General features: G+C 44.3%; 1 long non-coding RNA gene across 1 annotated transcript in view; it reads right to left on the bottom strand.

The window, feature by feature from the left end:
• Window positions 1-7,516: 7,516 nt before the first annotated feature.
• Window positions 7,517-18,283, bottom strand: part of LOC141583982 (uncharacterized) — a 63,842-nt gene continuing 53,075 nt past the window's right edge. The window contains exons 2-3 of the long non-coding RNA XR_012516819.1: window positions 10,104-10,157; window positions 7,517-8,533 (exon numbers count right to left, since the gene is read on the bottom strand). This is a non-coding gene — a long non-coding RNA (uncharacterized LOC141583982). The remainder of the gene's footprint in view (window positions 8,534-10,103; window positions 10,158-18,283) is intronic.

The raw sequence follows: 18,283 nt of genomic DNA, 5'->3' as shown, positions 1-18,283 counted from the left end.
TTTTTTTTTTTTTTTTTTTTTTGAGATGGAGTTTCAATTGCATGATCTTGGCTCACTGCAACCTCCACCTCCCAGGTTCAAGTGATTCTTCTGTGAACCCAGGAGGTGGATGTGATACCACACCCAGTTAATTTGTGTATTTTTAGTAGAGACAGGGTTTCACCACGTTGGCCAGGCTGGCCTCAAACTCCTGACCTCAGGTGATCCACCCACCTTGGCCTCCCAAAATGTTGGGATTATAGGCATGAGCCACCGTGCCTGGTCTACACATTTTTTTTAAGTACATGTGAAACATTCACCAAGGTAAACAATGTTCTCGCATAAAATACACTTCCACAAATATTTAAAAATCAAAATCATGTAAAGAATGTTTTCAAAACACAATGGAACTAAATTAGAAATCGATATAAAAAAAAACAGGAAAATCCTCAAATATTTAGAAATTAAACAACACACTTATAAATAACTCATGGGTCAGAAAGGATTTCACAAGGGGAATTAGAAAATATTTTAAATCGAATAAAAATAAAAACAAAACATCAAAATTTTTAAGATGCAACCAAAGCAGAAATCACAAGGAAATTATAAGATTCAATGCTTGAATTACAAATAACAAAAAAGTCTTTAAATCAATCATCTAAGCTTTCACCTTAGGAAGCTAGAAAAAGAAGAGTAAATTAAACCCAAAGCAAGCAGAAACAAAGAAACAGTAAATATCAGAAATAAACAAGATTGAAAACAGAAACAATGGAAAATTAATAAAACAAAACCCTGTTCTTTGTAAAAATCAATGAAATTGACAGGCATCTAGTCAGGCTGATCAAGAAAAATTGAAAACACACAAATTATCAATACTAGGCATAAGATAGGAGACATCATTATGGATCCCACAGACATTATAACAAAAGTAAGAGAACATTATGACCACCTTTTATCAGTGAATTTGATAACTTAGATAAAATGGACCAATTCCTTAAAAGACCCCAAATTCACCAAATGAAAATGGTTAACCTCAATGCTCCTATATCGATCTATGAAACTGAATTCATGGTTAAAAACCTTCCCACAAAGAAAACCCCAGTTCATATGGCTTCACTGGAATTCTACAAAACATTTAAGGAATAAATAATGCCAATTTTACACAGTCTTCTCCAGAAAACTGAAGTGGAGAAATACTTCCAAGCGCATTCTGTGAGATCAGCATTACTCTGACACCAAAAACAGACAAATATATTTTAAGAAAAGAAAATTATAAGCCAAATTCTTCATGAAGATGGATACGGAAATTTTACAAAACTTATAGCAAATCAAGGTCAACAATATATAAACATCATAATCTCGTGGAGTTTATTCTGGGAAGGCAAGGTTTGTTTTGCATTCGAATAAAAGGAAAAAGAAAAACTACATGAGCATTTCAATAGATGAAGAAAAAGCATTTGATTATCTCTGACACCCACTCCTGACAAAAACCCTCAGACACAAGAAATCTTGATTTGACAAAAAGCAACCACAAAAATCCTACAACTAACATCATATGTAATGTCAAAAGATAAGAATGTTTTCTCCTTAAATTAGGAACAAAATAAACATGTCTATTCACACTTCTATTCAACATTTTACTGAGGTTCAAGCCAGTGAAACAGGGCAAGGAAAATAAAAAGCATCCAAATAAGAAAGGAAGAAATGTAACCGTCTTTATTCATGAACAACATGATCATGTATGTAGAAAATCTGAGGGAAACCTAAAAACTATTAAAATTAATAAATGAGTTTAGCAAGATTTTAAGATATAAGACCCAGTATTCAGAAATCAATTACATTTTTATATATTAGCAATAAACAATGCAAGATTGAACATTTTTTAAATTATCATTTGCAATCATATCAAATATAAGAAATACTTAGAAATAAACCTGGTGAAAGCTGTGCAGGACACATGCTAAAAATTACAAAATGCTGTTGAAATCAATTAAAGAAGGCATAAATAAGTAAAAAGCAACACTATGTTATGGGTCAAAAGACTCAATATTATTAAGATGCCAGTTCTGCCCAAATTGATCTTTAAATTCACCATAATCCCAATCAAAATGCCAGCAGGATTTTCATAGAAATTGATAAGCCGATTCTAAAATTCATGTTGTATTGCAAAGAACCTGGAATAACCAAAATGACTTTTATTTTTATTTTTTTGAGACAAGGTCTCACTTTGTCACCCAGTACAGTGGCACAATCACTGCTCACTGCAGCCTTGACTTCCTGGGCCAAGGTGATCCTCCCACCTCAGCCTCCTAAGTAGATGGGACTACAGGTGCATACCACCATGCCCAGCTAACTTTTTGTAGAGACAGGGTTTTGTCATGTTGCTCAGGCTGGTCTTGAACTCCTGGGCTCAAGAGATACCATCTCAGCCTCCCAAAGTACTGTATTGGAATTACAGGCATGAACCACTGTGCCTGGCCCAAAACAACTTTTAAAAAGACAAAGATGTAGGGCTAACATCACTTGATTTCATGGTGCATCATAAAGCTATGGTAATCAAGACAGTGTGGTATTGGCATCAAAGTAGATAAATAGATCATTATAACAGCAATAGAAAATCCAGAAGTAGACACATCTGTAGGATGATTGATTTTGACAGATGTGCAAAAGTATTTCATTTGAGGAAGGATAAGTTTTTCATCAAATGCAAATTTTCTTTGGGTTAAAAAAAATTCAATTCATACTTTGCACGATATACAAAAATGAACTCAAAATTGATCAGAAACCCAAATATAAAACCTAAAACTATGATATTATAAAAGAAAAATCTTCATGACTTTAGCTGAGGCAAAGATGTCTTAGATAAAACACAAAGCAGAATCCACAAGTGAAAAAAAATTATAAATTAGGCTTCACCTAAATTTTAAAACTGCAAGTCTTCCCAGGCAGGACATTGCTAAAAGAATGGAAAGACACGGCCGGGCGCGGTGGCTCAAGCCTGTAATCCCAGCACTTTGGGAGGCCGAGGCGGGTGGATCACAAGGTCAAGAGATCGAGACCATCCTGGTCAACATGGTGAAACCCCGTCTCTACTAAAAATACAAAAAATTAGCTGGGCATGGTAGTGCGTGCCTGTAATCCCAGCTACTCAGGAGGCTGAGGCAGGAGAATTGCCTGAACCCAGGAGGCGGAGGTTGCGGTGAGCCGAGATCGCGCCATTGCACTCCAGCCTGGGTAACAAGAGCGAAACTCCGTCTCAAAAAAAAAAAAGAATGGAAAGACACATTACAGATTAGGACAAAAATATTTGCAGTGTATATCTAATTAAGGATTTATATCCATAATATCTAAGTCATTTTCAAAACTTGGTAATAAGAAAGCAAAACCCAATTTTATTTTATTTTTTTATTTTTATCTTTTTTTTTTTTTTTTTTTTTTTTTGAGATGGAGTCTTGCTTTGTCACCCAGGCTGGAGTGTAGTGGCACGATCTTGGCTCACTACAACCTCCACCCCCTGGGTTCAAGTGATTCTTCTGCCTCAGCCTCCAGAGTAGCTGGAACTTCAGGCGTGCACCATCACACCTGGCTAATTTTTGTATTTTTAATAGACACAGGTTTTCACCATCTTGTCCAGGCTGGTCTCGAACTCCTGACCTCGTGATCCACCCGCCTTGGCCTCCCAAAGCGCTGGGATTACAGGTGTGAGCCACCACGCCTGCCCAACAAAACCCAATTTTAATAAGTGAACAGATAATTTGAACTGAATCTATGTCACTTTGCCCAGAAAGACATACAAATGGCAAATAAGCACATGAAAAGACGTTCCACATCATCAGTGATAAGGAAATGCAAAATAAAACCACGATGAGATACTACTTCATACCCGATGAAATGGAAAGAGTCAAGTAACTGGCAATACCAAGTGCTGGTGAGGCTGCTGAGCAAACGGAACTTTCACACATTACTGTCAGAAATGCAAAACGGGACAGCGTTTTGGAAAACAGTTTGGCAGTTCGTGATGAAGTTGTTTTCCATATACTTGGCATATGACCCAGGAATTTTACTATGAGATGTTGGTCCCAGAGAAAACAAAGTACGTGTATGTATGTGAATATTCATAGCAGCTTTATTTTTAAAAGTCGAAAACCTGAAAGAGTCCAAAGGTTCATTAACTGATGTATAGTTAAATAAACTGTGATACATTCATGCAATGGAAAAGCATATGTCAGTGAAAAGAAACCAACTACTGGTACATTCAACAGCTTGGTTAAATTTCGAATGTATTATGATAAGTGACCAAACCCAGACTCAAAAGGTATACACTGTGTACCATTTGTATGTCCATCTATATGTCAATGTGTACCATGTATATGTCCATCTGAAAAGGCAAATAATAGAGGGCCAAAAACAGATCAGTGGTTGCCAGGGGAGTTGGGGGAAGGGTTGATGGCAAATAAAACATGAGAGAATTTGAAATAATGGAAATGTCCTTTGTATCAATTGTGGTGGTTACCTGACTGTATGCACTTGTCAAAACTAACAGAACTGTTTGTTTGTTCGTTTCTTTGAGACAGGGTCTCACTCTGTTGCCCAGGCTGGAGTACAACGGTGCAAATTGGCTCACGGCAGCCTCAATCTCCTGGGCTTAAGTGATCCTCCCACCTCAGCCTCCAGACTGTCTGGGATAGCATGCACTACCATGCCCACCTAATTTTTGTATAGATGGGGTTTCACCGTGTTGGCCAGGCTGGTCTCGAACTGCTGGGCTCAAGCAATCTGCCCACCTTGGCCTCCCAAAGTGCTGGGATTACAGGTGTGAGCCACCATGGCTGGCCCTGTTTATTTATTTATTTATTTGTTTATTTTTATCGCATTTTAGGTCTTGGGGTACATGTGAAGAACATGCAAGATTGTTGCATAGGTACACACATGGCAGTGTGGTTTGCTGCCTTCCTTCCCCTCGCCTGTATCTGTCATTTCTCCCCATGCTATCTCTTCCTGCCTCCCCACCCCCCCATCCCTCCCCCATTTCCCCCCAACGGACCCCAGTGTGTGGTGCTCCCCTCCCTGTGTCCATGTGTTCTCATTGTTCAACACCTGCCTATGAGTGAGAACATGCAGTGTTTGATTTTCTGCTCTTGTGTCAGTTTGCTGAGAACGATGGTTTCCAGGTTCATCCATGTCCCTACAAAGGACATGAACTCATCGTTTTTGATGGCTGTGTAATATTCCATGGTGTATATGTACCACATTTTCCCTATCCAGTCTATCATCATTTGTTTATTTATTTTTAAAGCACGTAGGCAGGGCTAGAATTCAAACCCTGCTTCCCACATTTGAAATATCTAAATGGGATCCTTGAGAGCTGTCCACAGGAAATCTATCAGTGGGATTGTACAGATCTTCCTAAACTTCCAGTGAGGTTACAGCCCAGTAAACCTATCAGAAGATAAAAATATCATAAGGTAAAAATGCATTTAGCACACCTAACCCCTGAACATCATAGCTTAGCCTAGCCTACCTTAAAGGTGCTCAGAAAACACTTGCATTAGCCTAGTTGGGCAAAACCATCTAACACAAAGCCTATTTTATAATAAAGTATTGAATAGCTCATGGAATTCGTTGAATACTATAATGAAAGTGAAAAGCAGAATGGTTGTATGGGTACTCACAGTTTCTACTGAAAGGATATCATTTTCACAGCGTTGTAAAGGAGAAAAGTTGTGAGTGGAACCATTGTGAGTCGGGGGCTTCCTGTACTGGGATCTCTTCTCCCTTTGTGCCCTTCACTCTGTCATAGTTAAGAAGCACGCACTGGAACCCGGGTCCTGAGAGTCACTGAACAGCTGTGTGGCTGCAGGCAGGTCACCTCTTTCCATCCCGTTTTCTCATTTGAAAAGTGCCAGTCTTGGTCCATTCAGGCTGCTATAGTGGAAATACCATGGACTGGATAGCTTATAAATAACAGAAACTTATTTCTCACAGCTTTGGGGGCTGGGAAGTGCAAGATCAAGGTTCTGGAAGATTTGGTGTCTGGTGAGTGCTTTCTGTTTTCTCACCTGGTGGAAAGGGTGAGGTGGCTCTCTGAGGCCTCGTTTCTAAGGACACTAACCCCATTTGTGAAGCCTCTGCCCTTTGGACCTCAATACCATCACCTTGGGGGTTAGGATTTCAACACATGAATTTTGGGGGAACACATTCAGACTATGGCAGTATCTCACTCAGATCATAACCTCAAGATTAGTCCAGCTCTCAATGGCTATGATTTTCTCCAAGGCTCTTTCCTTGGGTTAAAGAGGATAGCCTTAGCCACTCAATCCCAACCTGTCTAGCTTTAGAGTTTTAAAGCTCTTCTACAGACGTCAGCTCATTGACCCTTACAAAATCCTGTGAGGCACTGAATTATCCCTATGTTATTGTTTAAGAAACATTAATTTGCCCAGTCACAAAGTTTCCGCAGACGCCAGATACAGTAGTCTCATCTCCCTTTGAGTTTCCTTGTCCCAAGTGCAGGTCCCAAATCTTTCTAGGTGTCCCCTCTGTCCCCCATTAGGTAAATTGTTTATGGAGTCCAACAGTTCCCAGTAAGATAAGCAAAAAATGGGCCAAATGGAAAATGGCATTTATATACTGTGATAAAGCCTGGGCTTTGGGGGTCTAGGGATTCAGGGATCAAAACAGGACCCATTTGGGCTTGCCCTGGCGCCTTGCTAATGGGGAATCCTGCAATTGTGCGAATATTCAGCCATATGGATTCCTTAGCAAGTGCCAGTGTCTGTTCCATGCAGCCTACACGTGCTAGTCAATTTCCCAACAGCTTTTCACCTAGTACCATCGTCAACCCCGTTTTATACATGAGGAACTGAGCTGCAAAAGGCTCAAATTCAGGCTCCCTGGCCCAGCTCTTCCTACTGTCCATCAGCTAAACATGTGTTTTTTAAGATCACAGAAAGATCTACCCTACTGAAAGAGGAAGCCAGGAAAGGGAAGCAATAGAAAAGGGAGGACGGGGAAGGGAGGGCAGGAAGGCTGGAAGCAAGACACAAATGGAAACTGGGCAGGACGAAGGTGAGCAGCTGTGACCTGTGAAGGCATGTGATGGGTGCTGGAGAGACACAAGAAACAAAGAGGCCCTGGGAATAGAGCACAGGAGAGAGGGGCAAAGGGCTGGGGGCCAGGAGTCCCCTCATACTGGAAAACACACACACATACAAACACATACACACCACACACACACACACACTCACACCACACACACAAACACAAACACATACGACATACAGACACACCACACACACAGACACACAGACATCACACATACAAACACACAGACATCACACACACAGCACGCACACACACACAAACACACCACACATACACAAACACACCACACACACAGACACACCACACACACAAACACACATACATCACACACACACCACACACACACAAGCACACCACAAACACACACCACACACAAAAACACACACACCACATACATACTACACACATACACCACACACGCAAACGCCACACACAAAAAAAACACACACCACACACAAACACACACCACACACACACACACCACACACACACACACACACACACACAAACACCAGACACACACAAACACACACACTTGTCCAATCCACTGACCTCCATGACTACATCCTTCACAGCCACAGCCCTAGTTTGTTTCACTTGTGTGTTTATTTAGCTTAAGGTCTGCTTTAAAAGGCTCTCTAAGAGAGAGGCAGAGGGGAGCAGAGGAGTGGTGGGAAGCCTGTCTAGAAGAGGATGTGCTGATTAGGAAGGAGCTGGGAAGGATACAGCCCCTGAAAGCTGACAAGCCCTGGAGACGGTCTCTGTCATTTCTCTTCTGCAGCTGTTGGTGAGCCCTCCCTCCCTCCTTCCCGTTCTCTCTCTCTCTGTCTTTCTCTCCTCTCTGCAGTAGGTGGTGGCTGCCCCAGGCTTTTCCTGCCATCGTTGATTTTGTGTTGAGTGAGTCTCTTTAAGATGGTATCTACAGCAACCTCAAAGCACAAGTCATGTTTTGAAAAAAAGAGGCTCTGATGGCAGAGAGCACGGGGCACTGGGACTCCACCTGGTGCAGAGATGATCAGGAAACTGGGTTCCAGCCCCAGCTCTGCCTTGGCAAGCTATGTGATCTCATGCCACTCAGCCTCTCAGTTTCCTGCCTGAAAGAGAGTGGCATCTGTCCTACCCACCTGAGGATAATAAAAAAGATAAGGCATGTGAAAGTGATTTCCACAACGCCAGGGAATGATAGGTACCCCAGAAAGTTTTTGCTGATTGACTGCCAGAGTGATTGATGGTTCCTGAGGAGGACAGTGCCTTCCTGTTTATTTAAAACATTTTTCACCAAAAGCTACTGGATGATAGATACAGTCTTCAGCGACAAAGACATCACTGAAACATAAAACTCGTTGAACATTGTGTTCTGGCCAAGGAGTTTCCTCCTCACTCCCTCCTTTAATGGAATTCCTGTCCCATTTCACGTGATGCATCTGTTACGGAGTCTCTAATTAAGGACCTGCAAGAAAGATAAAAATTCATTATGTCTCACCTTAGGAGACACTCACATTACTTAGGGTTTTCAGAGCACGCCCTAAGGAATGTCTGTCTTTCTAAACTCGGCAAATCTACCAGCCTTCCTAGACTTCTTTACACATGGTCACCAAGATGCAGACATCTGGAGGTTCTAAGAGATCCTTTTGGCAACTCTGCTGTGCACATTGAGTTTAATTCCAGGCCTCAGAAGGAGCTACGAGAGGGAGATCAGCATCCATCAATCTAGTATTTGTGAGCAGGCATCTCACGCTATGGGAAGGTGACTCAAGATACTGCATTAAAATTGGGGTGTGGAGGGATTCAGGCAAGACAAAGCAAGGCTGATAGGAGAAAAAGAGGAGGGGTCCTTGTGACTATGTTTGACTTGTGTCTTAAAAGGATAACGTGGCTGCTGAATGGAGAATAGGCTTTCAAGTGGGGCTACGGCGGGGAGGTAGAGTGAAGTAGGAAGAAAAGGTAGGAAGCTATTGGGAAGGTTTTGTGGAGAAATGATAATGGCCTGGTCCAAAGTCAGCCATGAAGAAGGGAGACATGGTTGACATTCTTGGAGTCCATGTAACTCTCTGGCAGCTTCAGTGTGTTAGGCACTTTTTAAATTTTGAGATGGAGTTTTGCTCTTGTTGCCCAGGCGGGAGTGCAGTGGTGCTTCTGGGTTCACGTAAACTTCGTCTCCGGGATTCAAGCGATTCTCCCTGCTCAGCCTACCAAGTAGCTGAGATTACAGGTGTCTGCCACTACGCCTGGCTAATTTTTGTATTTTTAGTAGAGACAAGATTTTACCATGTTGGTCAGGCTGGTCTCAAACTCCTGACCTCAGGTGATCCACCCACCTCAGCCTCCCAAAGTGCTGGGATTACAAGTGTGAGCCACCGTGCCCAGCCAATTTCATTTTTATTCAAAGCTAAAGTATTAGGTTGGTGCGAAAATATTAGGTTGGCATTTCCTGTGGACTGTTTCACTCTAACTTAGCCAAGGTTGCTCACGTCGGGCCTTTCCTGTGTTCCACCTCCTAGTGGCTGTGTGTGCTTTGAATCATGCTGCCCTCGATTGCTAACTCTCGTTGGGCCAGATCATGCCTTTAAATCTAGGAGCGTTTGTCACTAGCAAGTCTTTCATTCATTCTTCTTTGCCAGTTTGTAACACCTTGTCATTAGGTGACCTTGGTCAATTTCAACAAGGTGTTTAGATCTTATAGGTCATTAATAAAGATTAAAAGGGCAACACCCAAGCTGACTTCCCTGGCCCCACCCATGCCCCACCTTGTGTCAGTTTCATCCCTGCGTTTCATGATGCTTCCATGCTTTCTCATTTTCAGCTCACGTGACCCCACATTGACCCAAGAAGCTGGACTCCACCAAAAACCCCCTGCAGTGCCTTAAGCAGTGAGCACACCTAGGAACTTGAAGACTCCACCTCCCATTTGATTTTCCCCAGGCTCATTTAAGAGCCCCCAACCCACACACATTTTTATATCCATTCTCCACCATCCCCAGCTCACTCTATACCCCAGGAGCCTTCCCCGAAAGAATTACCTGAATAGACTCCACAGCCCCTGCCTTCCAGTTAGGTTCAGCCCACAGGGAGCACTGCAGGAGATAGAGGGATGTCAGTGTTAGGTCAGGGCGTCCCTCACTCAGCTTCCTTCCCAGGGTTGCTATAGAATGGCTGAGTTCTTCCACTGAAGGCCCAGCCTCTTTACACAGCTCTCCCTTCAAAGGCTCCCACCTGCACGCTCTTCTTGTCCTTTCAGTCTTAAGGGTGTGTGATGGCTAGTATTAGGTGTCAACTGGGCTGTACTGAATGATGTCTAGATAGCTGGTAAAGTCTTGTTTCTGGGTGTGTCTGTGAGGGTGTTGCCAGAAGAGATTGACACGTGAGTCAGTGGACTGGAAGGGGAAGAACCCACAATCGAGGTGGGTGGGCATCATCCAATTGGCAGCCAGTGTGGCTGGCACAAAGCATGCAGAAGCAGCTGGGGGAGCTTTGCGTGCTGAGGCCTCTGGCTCTCTTTCTTCTTCCCACACTAGAAGCTTGCTTCTGCTCCTCCTGCTCTTGGACATCAGGCTCCAGGTTCTCCGGCCTTTGGAATCTGGGAGCTGCACCCACAGCTTCAAGGTGGGGGCTCTTGGGCCTTCTGCTGCAGACTGAAGCCTGCACTGTTGGCTTCCCTGGTTTGGAGGCTTTTGGACTTGGACTGCGCCACTACCAGCTTCTGTTTCCCCAGCATGCAGGTGGCCTTCCGTGGGACTTTCCCTTGTAATAGTGTGAGCCAATGCTCCCTAATACACTACCTTTCATATATTCATATATCCCACTGGTTCTGTCTGGAGAACCTGAATAGTGTGACTAAGGTGACTTCACACACCTGCCCCACCCCAGCCTGTTAGGTGAGGTACATATGTCCCAAGATGCTCACAGTCACCATCCAGGACCCCTTTTCCTCCCTGACATGGTCTCACTCCCAGCCAACTTCTTCTAGAGTTTAAACCTTGGACATGACTACCTTTACTGCCTTGTGGTGCCACCCTCAGCCTTCCACCTTGCCCCCAGAGGCTCCCCTACAACTCGCCCATCTCATGTGAATAGTCTCTTTATGAAACCCTCCTCCATCTACTCAGAATGAGAGTGCCATCTGTTCTTTACTGGGATCCTGATACACCACATAATACGACCAGCTCTAGGATTGTTGGGAGAAGGTCTTGACAATTGTGTGATGGAGGATATGTTGTTTGCTAAGAGGCAATGCTAAGAGGCAATGTTTGCTAAGGCACACCAAGCCATCCCCAGGCATAAATCTGCTAGAACAGTAAGCAACATGTACCAGTCATGCGCTAGTTAAACTAGTTCCCAAAACACAGAATATAGAACCTTTTCCCTGGCGCTAACTTGCAAAGAGTGCTTTCTAGCTTATTTTTATTTTAGTAGTGAACAGACACTATCTGCCCATTTCGTCTATCTTTATTCTATGAAAAAACACTAAATACCTGCTTCTTAAAAATAATCACTGGTTAACAAAGAATAAATATGTGGGTCAGAGTCTGCTCTGGGTTGTTAGCTGGGAAATGCTGTCAGTCTCCTAATGTCCCACTGTTTCCCACTATTTCACACTATCTTTGTGTCTGTTTCTTAAGTCCTTCAGCGCCGCCTTGGTTGGGGTCTCTATGACTGAACTGATCTCGGCATAGGATAAGGATAATGCCGCCACAGGACAGAGCTGTGCACCGTCCTCCAGACAGACTGTAGTTACCCCCAGTCCCTCCTAGAACCCAGCCTCTCATCCTTCACTCAGAGCCACAAATGTTTAGTTCTTTGGGGACTCTCACATTTGTTAATATAAAAGAACTTTGAAATTCTCTTAACAAGTTATTTAAGATGTTCCAGCATTTTCCATTTATTCATTTAACAAATATTTATCAAGCGCCTCCTATGCGCCAGACACTGAGCTAGACATGGAGCACACATCTACGAACAAGGCAGACATACTCCGCGCTGTAAGACGGTGCAGGAGCAGCGAAGCGAGTGACCCAAAATGTTCTGAAGAGCCACAGCTTTTTTGCAAAAAGAGTGCCTTTTAGCCGGGCGCGGTGGCTCAAGCCTGTAATCCCAGCACTTTGGGAGGCTGAGGCGGGTGGATCACGAGGTCAACAGATCGAGACCATCCTGGTCAACATGGTGAAACCCCGTCTCTACTAAAAATACAAAAAATTAGGTGGGCATGGTGGCGCGTGCCTGTAATCCCAGCTACTCAGGAGGCTGAGGCAGGAGAATTGCCTGAACCCGGGAGGCGGAGGTTGCGGTGAGCGGAGACCGCGCCATTGCACTCCAGCCTGGGTAACAAGAGCGAAACTCCGTCTCAAAAAAAAAAAAAAGAAAAAAAAAAAAGAGTGCCTTTTATTTTATATGCATTTCAAGTGGGTGAAAGTGTCTATTTTTTCTGGGGGTTTGTAGTCCATTTTCTATGCTGTCCTATTTTTGCAGAAATACAAGAAAACAGGAAGGCAGTTGTTCCTAAGAAAAGGGACATTTTGAAAGGGAGGAGAACCTTCACGTCCTTGTAATCCAAGGCTTGGCGCAGCGCCCAAGAGTCCCTTCAGTCTTGGCATGGCTGAAGCGGTGTTGTCACCTTCATGCCATCCGCCCTGCCTCTGCTCCTCCCAAGGCTGTCGTCTTCACACAGATGTCCCACCCCAGCCTATTAGGCAAGGTGTGCCTGTCCCAAGATGCTCACGGCCACCACCCTGGACCCCTTTTCCTACCTGACATGGTCTCACTCCCAGCCAATTTATTCTAAAGTTTAGACCTTGGATATGGCTACCTTTACCACCACCACATCTGGACCCATGAAATTGGTATTTCTAAACTTTCTAGGCCTTCAATTCTTGTTTATTCCCAGTGAGTATGTTTGAGTGTGTCCTCTGGTTTTCTGTATCCCACAAAGGAGTCCCTCTCTTGGTTCTGGTCCCTTAAATCCCAATTCCCGACACGAGCTCTGAACTTTGTCCTCTCCACCCACTCTCAAAACTCAAGAGTCCTTTTCCAGTCAATTCTCACTAACTTTTCTTAAAACGCCTCAAAATCAGTCCCCTTTCTTTCTTTTCTTCTGCACTCTGCCTTTGTGCCTCCCTTTGTAATGTTTTTGCCTCTCACTCTTCCTAAGAAGAGCTAAAGGAATTCCCTGCCTTAAAAAGCAGATGTTTTCCTGGGGATTTGTGTCATGCAGCTTTTATAACATTTGAAATTCAGGCAATATGTTTAAGACGATGTTGAAGAGTAGTCATAGCTTCCAATGACTATGTTCTCCGCATACTGGGCACTGTATTGAGAACTTTGAATGCATCAGTTCACTGAATTCCTATAGGAGCCCTTGAAGTAAATACTCTCATGCTGCCCAGTTTATAGTCACGGAAACTGAGGCTGAGAGGGCTGCAGGTGCAGTGGTCTGGCTAAGGTCACACAGCAAGTGGTACAGCTGGGACTCCAAGGCATTCCTGGTCAATTCCAAAGTCCAGCTGTCTTGACTTCACCACTGCACTAGTTGAAGGAATCCTGTTTTAATTCGTCTTAAAAGGAGCAGGTTCCTGGCATAGAACTATCCCCTCTGCAGCTACCCAGTTTGTTAAGGTTAAACTTATGTAACAAGCTTCCCTCTGCAGGGCACACCCATCCTGCATTACCAGGTGGTGGAAGTCTTGCCAGATGAAACCTCCTATTTACTCTCCATCCACTGCTGGGCCTGTGCTGGGTGTGGCAGTGGGTAGGGAGCCACCTAAACCACCTCTTTACATCTGTGCACCCACAGGTTTTCCTGAGGATGACTCTGGTTGCAGAGCCTGCTCTCCTGACAGCCCCACCACAGGGGACAGCAGCAAGCATTGATTTGACTTGACTAGGATTGGAACTTCCAGTGATCTACAATCTCCATATGATCTCTGTTTCTACAAAAAAAGGACTTTCTCCACGAAAATTATACACTTAGTTAAACTGGGCCATGGGAGGCCAATCATTCATTCAACAAATACATACAGGGTGCCAATAATGTACCAGGGAAGAAACAAGGAGCTGAGCTCTTTCTTCAAGGAATCCATAGTTCTATCAATAGAAGGAATAAAATATTCTAAATGTCTTTGTAGTAGATTGAATTATCATTTTACAAATACTCCCTCTCCCTTCTCACTCCCGTCTTCCCTGCCCCATTGATTTAGGACCTGACTATGTAAAATACTTTGGCCCATAAAATGTGGGCAGAGATGACAACATGCCAGTTTCAAGTGATGCCTTGAAGAGGTGTTGCAAATATCTGCCAGCTCTCTTGAACTCCTTCTCTCTAACATGAGAACATTGTTTGCTGATGGGGGTATCCCTGCAGCCTGGATCTCAGAATAGGAAGACAGACAGAGGCAGCCCTGAGCCACTGCACATAACCCACAGCCACTGATGAACACACGAACAAACAATGCACATTTGTTACTGAAGCCTACTGGGACTTTGAGGTTGTTTGTTACACAGCATCATCACGGTAATAGCTGACTAGTCTAGTCTCATACAGAGTTAAATTTCAAACCCATCCTGTGACGTTTTTCTTGGTCTTTGAATTGAATGGTGATGAGTTTCACTAATTCATCCAAGATATTTGTAGGACCACCAGTTGGGTAGGAGGAGCTGTCTGAACAAAACTTACCTCTATGTGCCATATAAAGTACCTGCGAAAACCCCAGATACCCAGCACCTGTCCTTCAACAGAGAATGTTACTAATCACAGCTACCCACAGCTACCATATTTTCTATTGCTCACTATCCATTTCTAATGTTAATTTAGCCAAACCACAGGCAAGTTCTTGTTTAAACACTCTGAAGGCTCAAAATGAGTTTAATATTTGTAATCTAAGATCCAGGTACATCTGGAAGACTCAGGAAACCTGAGACTAAGGCTTTAGACTCCCTTCCCTTCCAGTCACCATCTGGTGCACTGTGTGTGTTTAACCATGTTCTGTTAATATCTTCCATTCAACAAGTAATTATTGAGCACGCACCATGTGTAAGGAACAGGAAATACAACAGGGAGCAAGGCATAGTCCTCGCCGCCAGCTCACTTAGCTGACCCTCTCGCGGAAGGGAAGGGATGAATGCTCACAAACTATAAGCAAAGACTACGCATGTATTTTGAGAGAGGTGCCCAAAATTTGCCAAAAGATGGCATACATCCAATCAGAGGGGATGGAGAGCATTTCAGACAGAAAGAACAAAGGCACAGTGGCTGAAGAGAATAGACATGCACAGATATCTGGAGAGATATAACAAGAAGCTTGTAAGGGCCACGTGTGGACCGCTTCCAGGGCCAGGCTGGTGAGTTTATTGTTGAACCCAAGAATGGCTGAAGATCTGATGAAATCCATCACATCCATGTTGCCCACCCATTTCAATGGGAGCAGAGTTTGAGGTTTCCTGAGAGGTTAGGGTCACGAACAGCTTGAGCCACCACAAAAACAACTAGAGGTAAAAGATGCCCATGAAGAGTGGCTGTGAGTGCAAGCTGGTTTCTATGACTACCACCACCAAGAGGCCCTACAATCAGCCTGAGTGCAAGGAGAAAGAGGAGCAAGAGCTGCTCAGCTCCTGGTGCAATTGCAGGCATCTCGCACTGCAGACTCTCTCGTCAGCCCTGGCTAGATAAAGAGAGATTAAGTAGTGTCATGGCCCATCTTGGCCCATGTTGATAACAAGGTCTTGCCTCTCCAGGAAGTAGCATCCCTGTAGGCTGCTTATAGTAGGGCAGGGCCCTGTACACCACACCCTACCTCACCCCCACACCTCTTCCCCAGGCTGCACCTGGCCTTTGGCCTCATCTGCCCCACCCAGTTACACCCAGGACTCCAACTGTGGCCAGAAAACACATTACTATCAGGCAATTACAAAACAAATGAAGAAATTCAAGTAGTACCAGATTTCAGCCGGACTCGAGTGAGCTCCTCTAGCACCATCTGCGGTACCTCTGGGGTTCTGCTCCCCAAACCCTAATGACACGTGAAACAATGTCATGGGTCCGACTTCCCCACTGGGCCATAAGCTGTGCTGTGCCTTTTCCTGGGTGTACCCCAGTGCCTGGTTAGTCCACTGATAGCACACATTAAATAGAAGCTACAGCTTTTCCAAGTATTGAAATGCTTCTCTTCACCGGCACTTGACATACTATCTCATTTAATTCTCCCAGCAACTCAACCCTACAGGATAGGTGCTATTAGCCCCATGAAATAAGTAAGGAGCTCAGAAAGTTTAAGTAATTCTTCCAAGATTCACAGCTAGGAAGCAGAAGAGAGAAGCTAGTATCTGTCTGATGCAGGCCCTTTTCGTAGGAGCGGTTTTACATGCATTGAATGGAACTGACAGCCAGGTTTCCAGAATAGATAAGGCTTAGCATGCCTGGAGAAAGATTCCTTCCAGGGTAAATGCTTGGGAAATCCACCCAGGCTGGTGTGTGGTAGAGACACACAAGACATTTGTTTATTGTCTTAGAACTGTGTTTGCAGCCGGGCGCGGTGGCTCACGCCTGTAATCCCAGCACTTTGGGAGGCCGAGGCGGGTGGATCATGAGATCAAGAGATCGAGACCATCCTGGTCAACATGGTGAAACCCCGTCTCTACTAAGAATACAAAAATTAGCTGGGCATGGTGGCGCACGCCTGTAGTCCCAGCTACTAGGGAGGCAGAGGCAGGAGAATTGCCTGAACCCAGGAGGCGGAGGTTGCGGTGGGCCGAGATCGCGCCATTGCACTCCAGCCTGGGTAACAAGAGCGAAACTCCGTCTCAAAAAAAAAAAAAAAAAAAAAAGAACTGTGTTTGCAACTGAATTTGAATGTCTAGGCCTGGGTTACTGGGAATTTGTGGGAGCTACTCTGTAATTCTTTCACCAGGGTCACACGTGCCCAGCCAGGTGAGAGCTTCCCTGAAAGCCAAGGCCAGGGGCCTGGACAAGTGGGAGGGACTTGCAGACCAGCAGACGGGCCTCTCACACCTGTTGGCCCCCAGCAGTTGCCTCAACCACACGCATAATTGCAGAGCACAGCAGCATTGGAAGAAGGATAGGAGCTATCCTGGAGGTTAATGAGAGTATGAGAGTAAAAATATCAGCCTGTGAAAATTCACATGAGTACTCAAAAGGTCATCTGTCACAGGGAAGTCTTTTTAAACTCGCCAGGGATTGAATCCCACAACCCCTTCAGATTTTTCCAAGAGAAAAAATTGAGCCTCAGTCACTGCCAGGTGATGACCAACATCTGCTTTTTCTAGAACCACATCCCACAGTCCAGCATCCAGACACATCATGAGGCATGTCCAAAATAGCCAGATTTATTGGTGCGCTGACCCCAGGTCAGGAGCCAGAGATAAAGAGTGTGACTCCAGGCTCTTACCTTGGGCTTGGGTAAGAGCAAGCAGGGACCCGCCCTGCTGACACCAGTCTCAACCATCTGGTTCATCAGGATGAAATTATTTTTGTTTGCAACCACACCCACTGCTCCACCTAAAGAAACAGCAGGTAGCAGCATCAAACCTGGTTTGAACGCGGCCCAAAAGCAGGCACTCAGAGCACAAGAGACCCAAGAGAGCAAAACCTCTGTGGAAATCCAGGTGGTCGCAAATGACAGAAAGGAGAGGCCACCAACCTAAAAGCGTTTCCCTCTGTACTTCCATGAAGACCAGAGAGGGAACTCGTGAATGATTTACAACCCCACTGTTTATAGAAATGAGCAAATTAACTTTCTGGATCACTCAGTGGCAATAAATGAAGAAGACACAATTGCAATGCAAGATTCCAGAAGACTGAAAAGTTCTATCAGGCAGTAGGTTACCAACTGTGACTTCTTTTAACCTTTGCCTAAATTCAGACTTCAGCTAAATCAATCAGCCCTGTTAATTGAAGTCTGGCATTTTCTCAAAGAAGCCCGATGCTCATTAACATCAGGTGAGCAGTTCAGCGCAGGCGCTCAGGTAGTCAGGAAGGGAAGAGCTAGATGCCTTTTTACATGAGAATTCTAGGTCCACCCCTCTCTCTTCTTCCTCCCCTCGTCCCGTCAAACAATGGAAAGTTGCAAGTTAGATCACTCATGTGCAAATGACCTTGCTTTTAAGAACCTAGGATAAATGTTGGAATAATTACTTTAGCAAACACTTCAGAAAAAAATTTGTATTTGTGAGTTCTGCTGAGTTAAACTGTTTT

The sequence above is a fragment of the Saimiri boliviensis genome, chromosome 3 (genome assembly GCF_048565385.1).
Source record: "Saimiri boliviensis isolate mSaiBol1 chromosome 3, mSaiBol1.pri, whole genome shotgun sequence".
NCBI lineage: Eukaryota > Metazoa > Chordata > Mammalia > Primates > Cebidae > Saimiri > Saimiri boliviensis.
The sequence above is the reverse complement of the archived record's forward strand: the minus strand, read 5'-3'. Positions and strand labels throughout refer to the sequence as shown.